Here is a 10294-nt window from a genome sequence, read left to right on the forward strand (position 1 = left end):
TTTATTTTGCCGTCTATCAACATTGGAGGTGCCACCACACTCCTTGGCACATTCTGCAGCAACAGCTTAACTGGACTGTAATAGGGACATGGAGTTACTGTGTATACTGATTAGCTAGTAGCTGCTGATCAGTTTGACTCATCGGTGAAGCTGAGGCAAGAAAAAGACATGAGTAGAAGGATTGACAGGGAAAAGTTAAGCAAACTTTTAACTAACTCCTAGCATGTAAGTAACATGTCCCTCAGCTATCCTGCTGACAATATTTGGAGCATGTCAGAAGCAGCAAAGTTATCCTCGCAAGAAAAGACTACAAAACAGAAAACATTAGTGGTACAGAAGCCGAATAAGCTTGGCCCATCTGATTTTGAAGATATTAAGATGTGCTTCGGATGGGCACAATCATATTGGTTTGACAAACAAGAACCTCAAGTCTCTTTCATTTTATCATCTTTATATGCATGTCAGCCTGAATAAAAATCAAGGAAAGAACATATTCATCAAAAAAAAGTTTAGAAGAAAAAAAAAGTAAACATAAATGTTTTTTGTGAAATACGATAACCATGGACTTCAAAAGTAGTATAGGAGTAGTAAATTCCAATAAATGGAAAGCTGAATATGCAGCCCTAAATTTGAAATTTTCAGAAATCTCAATAATAATATAGAAACAATTATGAAAGTTAAGAAAAGGAAATTTCACATTACTGTACTTTTGAAACAAAATCACTGTAAATTTAGAATAAATAGATAATTGTAAGTATTCTAGCGAAGTTTTGAAACTCAGAAATCCCATAATAATTCAACAATTATTATTATAACTGAAAGGTAAAGTTCCTCTGTAGGTCGAGCTACATGGAACCTCTTATCTACAATCCTTCAACATTGCTTTTAGATCCATACTCTCCAACTAACTTGCAACAAGAAGATTTCTCTTTTTTGTTTCTCTCAAATGAAAGAACATATGGATTTCAAACTTTGCAGATCAAACAAACTTTACAACTTCAATGTGTGAAAGAACTTTCAGATTTTTCTGGACCAACATAAATATACAAAATGAGGATTTTTTTGATTAAAAAAATAATTTTTAGCATTTTAAATGCATGAGAAAAATCTGAAAAAAAATTCTGACATAGTAATTAGAATGTTTTGTTGTCCTGCAAAGTTTGAAGTTTATACATTGTTTCGTTTGAGAGAAGCAAAAATGACAAATGTGCCTTCACGGATCGCAATGCAAAAATGGATGACTAAGATAAGGGGTACCATGTAGCTCAAGCTACACTAAAGGATCTAATTCTTTTCCCCAAATGTCAAGCTAGTCCTAATTCTTTGAAAATGAACATCTCAGTCCCAATTTTCCTCGAAGTGGTTTATTACATGCCCTATTGACCCAGGACCCATGTTGACCGCTCCGGTGGCATTTTGATTACCGCCATGTTGTCAACATTTTGCAGAACCCCCCCCCCCCCCCCCCCCAATAAATTCATCTCTTCTACTGTGTGGCACGTGTGTGAAAGCAGCATCACCTAATTATTTCTACCGCTTTGGCTGAGGTTTGGGACCAAATTTTTCTGATTTAAACGAAGTGCCGAAGATGCCTTGCATTGGAGTTCAGTAACCAAATCTGGAATTCAGAAATAGTTGAGGGAGCAGTTTTTTCAACTATTTTTAATAACCTACCCCAATGGATAGCAAAAAAGTAACTAATTTTAATAGGGATTGTTCATCTTGTTTGGTAGGAAACATTAGCGATCGGTCGATGTCGGCAGTAGCAATTTTCAGCATAGATGGTACAGATCAGCAGTTCAGTAGCTTGCAAATGATTTCAGCCTATGGACAGGAAAGCTACGATGAAAAGCATGCAATTCACATGATTAAAACCTGTGGTTAAGGATGTACTTATTATAATACCAAGGGCCAAGCGTTAACAAATGTACCGCTATCGAATCAGGCATTGCCTGCCCGCTGTCTTGCTGTTGGAGTTGTGTCGAATATAGTGTATAAGGTAGGTTACAGTTGGACTTGTAGTTGTATTATGTTTACATAGGATGTGGAGTCGTGTCCTAGTAGGACACTTGTATCCTAGGCCTCTCATATATAGCAGGGGTAGACACACGATGTAACCTATGCCAACATAATAGCATCGGAACGCAGGGGAAGCCGGCGGCTTGTGCCGGCGTCTAGGGCAACCGGGTGCGGTATTGTGACGGTGTCACGGGGAGGAGCGCCCGTAGTCAAGCCCCGGGGATGTAGCCATATCGGTGAATCTCGTTAACAAATCTCGGTGTCGTGCCTCTTGTGATTGCTTGGTCCTCGAATGATCAACGGAGTGCCTCAGATTTATTCTAACAAGTGGTATGATGAGCTAAGTTTATTTGGAGGCCACATGTGATCTTGAGGTTATGATTTGAGGCATCGATGTGGATGAAGCGATGACAGATCAGTAGGCAAACTGATCGGATGTTTAGGCGAGTTCATCCATGCAATCAACGACGAGAACAGTGGAATCCGCGAGTTGCAGCTGGCGTCGGACAGCGGAAGGCGTGTGCGTTGCAGCTGCAGAGACGTGCGGCGGTTGACGTGAGCGTCAGGCGGCGCCGGGCGTAAGTGCTGTGGTTCACGGCGTCTAGTGGCCCATGGCCGGAGGCCCATCTGAGGGCGCACGGTGGACGGCTGCAAGGCCCATGGTGCGCTGCCGCGAAGCGCAGGGAAGGGCCAGGGGGCACTGTCGCTGGTTCGCTGGAGATTGACGTGTGTGAGCTGCGTACAAGCGAGGTTTGTTTGGACCAAAAGTGGACCGAGTCCACGTATGACACGGAGATTGGCAGGTAAATCAATTGGTGAAAGAAATCCATCAAAGATACGTATCCATCGAGGACTATCAAGGATGATTGGCAAGGCAAAGCAATTAGCATGCATTGGGAATTTGTGCAAGGGAGCCATCACGTGATTACCACAAGATTTTCTTTTGGTTGGAATTGCTATTAGTACATGAGGGTGTACCACGTCAGGTTGTGCTTGTGTACTTGGGCATCACGTGAGGAAAGCTCGGAGAATTTTTTTCGTAGGGTCAGGCGTATAAAGAACTGTGGCGCCATCGGGTACCAGGTTTGAGGTGGAGAAGTTCGACGGGACTGAAAACTTTGGGTTATGGCAGACAAGGGTGAAAATTTTGTTGGTGCAACAAGGATGCTTGGTCATTGCGGGAAGTCATGCCAGTAAAGATGGAATTATCATGTGATGGATGAAAATTCACGGAAGATGATTTGAGAGCCTTGAAGCGTGTCGTTGCAGTCGAACAAGTTCGGCTGGGTCGGACTGGAAAGTCTGACGGATCGACGTAAGTCGGTTGGTACAGAAGACGGTGCGGGATCGGCGACGTCGACATAGGAGCGTGATGCTGATAGTGACCGACTTCTGGGCGTGGAAACACGTGGCGCAGGCCCGAGGCTTGTGTGGCTTCGACAAGACTATGGCGCGGGGTTGATTCAAGGTGGTGTACACATGGAGCTTGGAGTCAACGGGGCGTAGAGTGGCACGTACAACCACCATGGAGTCATGTTGAAGGTGGAGCTGGAGTCTGTAAGACTTCCCTCGGTGCTGATTGAGGGGCTACGACGTAAGTTGATAGAGAGTCGAAGCCTATTCAGCAGGAAAAGCGAGTGACACGCAATTCGGACTGGAGCCCAGTGGTCTGATGGAAGTGTGAAACTCGTCATCGGTCGGTGATGATCGGTGGTACTCTGCAGTGGGGGTTGAGTGGTGTAGTTTCACGATCCTTGAGACTCGACCAGGACAGCAGAGGCTCGACGCAGTAATAGCGGCGAGGCGTGCGTACCGGCGTGCGGTACGCACGGGGCATGGAGACGGGCCAGGGCTCTGGTGGTCATACATGTGGTGAGACAACTGCGAATTTGACTCGGGATGACTACAAGCAATGGTGAAATTCCTTCAAGTTTCAGACAGGCAGTCAAGAAGGAGCGGTGATGTTGAGTTCAGGTAAATCTTATGTGTGTCACCTAATATGTGAGTTGTTCACTTTCACGCAGGTCAGCGATCAGTGTGTGATGGCGTTGGACTGATGCTCTGAAAGTTGGGAGCGCAAAATAGAGTAATGTGAAACTTAATTTTGCTCAAGTGTTGACTGTGGTCAAGAAAAGAAGAGACTATAAGTTGCAGGTGGGGTCATATGGAGTTTTTGGAGTAGCAGCGGTGCTCATGGGATAATCTCAAGTCCAATGCACATGGAAGTTTGACGCATGGACAAATCCAGGGTGGTGGAGTATATTCGCCAAGGTGGAGTTTGTTGGAGTTGTGTCGAATATAGTGTACAAGGTAGGTTACAGTTGGACTTGTAGTTGTATTGTGTTTACATAGGATGTGGAGTCGTGTCCTAGTAGGACACTTGTATCCTAGACCTCTTATATATAGCAGGGGTAGACACACGATGTAACCTATGCCAACATAATAGCACCGGAACGCAGGGGAAGCCGGCGGCTTGTGCCGGCGTCCAGGGCGACCGGGTGCGGTATTGTGACGGTGTCACGGGGAGGAGCGCCCGTAGTCAAGCCCCGGGAATGTAGCCATATCGGTGAATCTCGTTAACAAATCTCGGTGTCGTGCCTCGTGTGATTGCTTGGTCCTTGAATGATCAACGGAGTGCCTCGGATTTATTCTAACACTTGCTGATCAGTTTGACTCATCAGTCAGTACTCAGTAGAGCAGAGGCTGGAAAGGGACAGGAGCATATGCAGCAGGACCGATAGAGAAAAGTTAGGTTACACTTTTAACTAATTCCCAGCACTGAAAGTAACAGGTCCCTCAGCAATCTTGCCGGTGGAATTTAGAGCAACATATCAGTCAGAAACTACTGAGCTGTCATGGAATGGAAAGAAAAGGTAAAGAAGAAAAGAAAAAAGCAGCAGCAGCGGCAGAGTTATAGGCTTATGGCTACAGAAGACGAAGAATCTTAGTCCATTCGATTTTGAAAATATGCAGATGTGCTCTGTAAGGCACAATCATATTGGCTGCAGACAAAGATCATAGTGGCTGTATGAAGAAGTACCTGAACTGATGGTTTTTTCTGTTGCATTGTGTAGGTTTTTTGTTTTTTGTTTTTTTTTTTTTTTGCGGCGGCATTGTGTAGTTATTGTGTGCGTGTCAGAATGGTTTTTGCTTGGGAGAAGTATGTCAGGCCCATTGACTAAACTGTACGTAACATGGAGGCGTCAAAGGATGACTTGTTGCCTCTTTTGAGGAACTTCTCAAAAGCACATCTAGGTGACAACAAGCAGTGGCAACTTTCTTTTCTTCAGAAATGATTCAGGTTTCATCTTGATCTACAAGTTAGACTCTGCACTCTGCTTCCCCTGAATCAAGGAGCCACACTGGACCTGTAAAAGAACATTATATTCCTTCTGGCTAATCAAGTACAGTAACTTGTAAGGCGTTGAAAATTACCAAACTAGACATCTTTTTCTGCTTGCCATTTGGTGGAGAAATCCAGTGTTTCCTTTTTCTTTTAACTGAATCCAGTGTTTCCTTCAGAAAAATGGACCCTGCACTTAGCTCTGTTCTTCTGAAGGAACAAGAAGGTTTCTATCATCAAGCAGATTATTACTGGTTCAAGTTGTTAACAGTAGCCAATTATGTCAAGAGCTACACAAAGATCAACAAAGCAACACAGATATCAAGGCATCCAGGAGATGGTGATGCACAATGGCAGCTGAAATCGAGTGACCATCCATCAAGAGCTAGCAGCACACATGCATGCTGGAAGATTATCATTGTGGTCGACATGCATGCACGCCATTTTCTGCCAGTGTTCCTGCATGCAAATGCATGCTGTGTCAATCATGCATAATCACTCTTGCCAATGGCAGATGGTGATTACGTGTCCCTCCAGACCTTCCAGAGTGTGGTATCAGCTTAGCAGCGCATTGTAGCACACAATCATCAAGATCTGGGGCACACATTACTAATCTGGAGGCTGAAAGCACAGTAGACAGTAGTATCTGTCAAGAGACACCATCATGATTCGTGACCAAAAGTTTTTTCTTTTGTGTATTTCTTTCTGCTGTGTTGATATGTTCTGAGCTTGCAACCTTAGTCCATACTGCAAGCAAGGCAGGGACAAGAGAGGACGGTGCGGTATGTATGTATCTGCATCTCAAGTACGTGTGTTCCATATACGCATATACATACAAAAATAAAGGTGTGATGTGCGTGTTGGCACGTGGAACTAGCTGATCATTTTGTATGCTACTTCCTCCTTAAACTAATATAAGAGCATTTAGATCTTAAAATAGTGATCTACACACTTTTATATTAGTTTACAAAGATACACTCTAATTTGCCACTCCGCAGTACTGCGACCATGCCTACAAGGAAATACAATGCTCAGCAACATCATTGAAATGTTAGACTACTTTGATATACAAAGTGTGTATTGAAATATATTGCTCGCTTCTCTTCATCGGTTCAGACTTTTAGAGCAACTAGCTGGTGCATGAATTCAATATGCTGTCCGAGCCAAGAGGTCCTGAGTTCAAGACATACAATGCCAACGTAGTATTAAAAAAATAGTTCTACAGCCTACATCGATCCCACGTCTAAGGACTAAAATAGCCTAGACGTGAGGGGAGTGTTGAAATACATTGCCGCTTCTCTCCATTAGTTCGTATTCATGGGTGAACTGGCTAGGTGCATAAACTTGCAACCAAGATGTTCAGGCCTCAAAAACCAGAAAACACAATAAATAATTACGGTCTGCCCCCGCTTCCAGTGCCCACGTCGTAAACTCCAAAGGAGCATAGACGTGAGGGGGGGTGTTGAGATATAATGTTTGGCCGTCTCCCGTAGTTCAGACTTTTGGATGAATTGGCTGGAGCATGAATTCAATAGGGAGAGTTCATGTCATCCAGGTCAGACATTTTGTGATGTACCAAACTTTTTCTACTCTATATACATGGAGGATTTAAATCAAAGGACTTTCATCAAAGGACTTTCTGGTAGGTCTGATAAAATGTTAATGGAGCATAAAAAAGAAAATGAATGCAAAATCCAACTGATTTAAATAACATAATATTAGGTTCTAAAAGCAAAATGGGAGAACAAGTAGAAGACACCCAAAAGGCCAAAAGGCATGGGATCTAACACAAGTAAGCATAAGTGCATTAAACTTACGGCTTTGCAGATGTACAAATAGAAAGCACTAAGTCAAACAAAAGATATGATTGAACTGTGCTACGATTTATGAGCCCGGAACTACCCGTGAAAGCACACCTAGCTTAATCACTCAAGTGACTTTGGGTGCGACTAAAACATAGACATCACTATGATACTTCTTATTATTAATTAAGCACTAACTAAATTGAAGATCTTCCATATAGCCCACCTGAAGAAGTCGACAAACGCAAAAAAGAAAAAGAAGAAGGAACAACTCTCCTAGCTTGTTGAATCCAGGTTCAAGCCTTGACCACCGTATCAAAGATCCATAAGTAGAAGCAAGGCAACATATTAAAGTGAGAAACACAACACTTCAAAACAAAAAAGATTCGGATGACTATTTTTCCGCTAGCATGGTTTAACATCAACATGTTTCAAGATCGCCGTACATGGAGACGCGTGGCAGCAAGCAGTGAGGGAACATGACTACCACCAGAAAGCTTAGGCCCAACTACAGTGACCCACTCCCAGTCCAAAATTCTCCATGCTACTACTGAAGTCGCGCCATTCGGGGTCTAGTTTTCTCTTGGTGTGTATTTCAGTTTTTTTATTCTGCACCTTTTATTTTTTCTATAATTTTGTGTCACATAAACATTCTTTTTAATATACACCGTTTCCAATACAACAGTTTCTAATGTACCATGAATATTTTTCTGTATATGGTAAGTTTTCTAATATACTTTAAATATCTTCTTAATACTTACTGAACTTTTTGATTATATGGTGAACATTTTCAAAATGCACACTGAAGCTTTCAAAATAAACTTAATATACGTTAAACATATTTTAAATACTTACTGAACTTTTTGAGATACGATGAACATTTTCAGAATACACACTGAACTTTTTCATGGGAGCTGCTATATCTCGCCAATTGCGTGTAATAATGCTAGATAGCCTGCAGTTCCTTCTTATTGGGCCGTCCTATTTTCATGAGATATGTTTACCTTGTATTTAAAAGTGTTCAATGTGTGTTAAAAATGGTAAATTTTATTTGAACAACCATTTATTGTGTATTTAAATATGTTCAGAGTGTATAAAAAAATTTCAACATGTCTTAAAAATGTTCAAAATTATTTGAGCAATCTCCATCATTTATTATTTGTACAATGTTCTTCGTGCATTAATGTTCCACATTTAGAAAATGGTCTTCATGTATTTAGACAATGCTCAACATGTATTTATAAAATGTTAAGGTGTACTTCCTCCGTTCTAAAATAGATGACCAACTTTGTACTAACTTTAGTACAAAATTGGGTCATCAATTTTAGAACCGAGGGAGTATTTATAAAATTAAAAAGTATATTTTAGAAGGTATGCATATAAAATGCACAAAAATATTTAAAAAGAAACATAAAAAAGTGGGAAACAAAAACCACAAAAAAAACACATGAAAAGAAAAACGGAAAAGAGAATAACATGAAAAGGAGACAGAAATAGAAAAGTAAAAATATAGAAAGAAACAGGAAAATAAAGACTAAGTAAATAAAAAGAAAACAAACAGTGAGAAGAACCCAGAAACTGAAAAGTTGATTTAGGTCAATCAATGCGAGCGACACATAGCAGCCTACATAAGTCCTTGGTCCCACCAGGAGCAACTGAGCGTTACAATAAAAGAAAAAAACCGTGCAATAGTTCTTGGGCCCACTCTAGGAGACATACCGCCATAACTGAAAGAAAAACCCATGTAAGGCTGGTTATAGTGGGGAGTAACTTAGACTAGTAACATACATATGTTACTAGTCTATGTTACTACCTTCATAGTGGGTAGTGTCATAGGTGTGGTAATATAGTTGTCTTCATTTATTACTTTGTAGACTCATTATGCATTGGAAACCGCTATGTGATGGTAACATATTATGTTACTCTATTTGCCTTTCTCCTCATTAACTACTTGCCACATCACCATTTTTGCTTATGTGGCATCTATGTTACTACCTATGTTACTCCCACTATGACCAGCCTAATAGTTCTTGGACTCACTCTAGGAGTATATTGGTCCGGTCAACCTTGTGATGCATGTAGGCGAGCGTGACGTTGTGTTCACAGTAAGCGAGATATATATTTTTGTGCCAAATTCTACTCACTCCGTTTTAAAATAGATGACCCAACTTTGTACTAACTTTGTACTAAAGTTAGTATAAAGTTGAGTCATCTATTTTGGAACGGAGGGAGTAGGAGGTAGTGACCACTAATTAGCTTAAATTAAAACCACTCTAGAGGCCTCGAAATAGCCTCACTACTGTGATCTTCACTTTTATGATAGAATAATTTATCATATAAAATGACCAGTAATTACAACTCAAACTCTAGGTTTGGCGCTGAGCTTCTCATCCAAAGGAATATGGACATGTGAAATGTAAGTCCAACATGAAACAATTGATGGTATTTTACATACTTGATTCCTGGGATCTTAAGCATGGAAGGATACACTTAATGTTCACACTAGTCTAAATAAAAATAATGATGTGCATCTTAATGATGTAGAGCCGGGAGTTTGAACATCCATCTCTAAAATACCTCAAGACCCCGCCCAAAGAGTCATACAGAAACAGGAACAAGCAAAATAAAAGATCAATCTTGTCCCTTTTCTTAGTGAGATTGAATGCATTGAACAACATAAGAAGCAGCCGGAAGTTCTTGCCTCCAGAAGAGAAGTAAAAAGTAGTATATTTTAGATTTGCAAATGTTTCTTAGTTCCTAAATTTTTATATATTTAAACTCGGAGCATGATGCATGTATATAAAGATGGAACAATTTTTACTATTAATAGTTAAGGTTAGCATTGAGAATATTATTTTAAATTTGTGATTTTTACGCACTTTCACTCTTCTTAAGTATAGCCAAAGTAAACACACATATTAAACACACTAGAAGTAATTATGTTGATGAGTTCAAACAAAAGACGATGGTGATGAATGGATCCAAATTTGTTGAACATGGGTTTAGTATGAGAAACATTCTACTATGTGGCTTGATCTTGCAGTCCAAAGAATTCCAAACACTACCATGAACCCCAAACCTCAAACGCCAATACCGGGGGACATGTAATTTTATAACTATCGAATATATA

This window comes from Triticum aestivum, chromosome 1B (assembly GCF_018294505.1).
Source record: "Triticum aestivum cultivar Chinese Spring chromosome 1B, IWGSC CS RefSeq v2.1, whole genome shotgun sequence".
In the NCBI taxonomy this organism is placed as follows: domain Eukaryota; kingdom Viridiplantae; phylum Streptophyta; class Magnoliopsida; order Poales; family Poaceae; genus Triticum; species Triticum aestivum.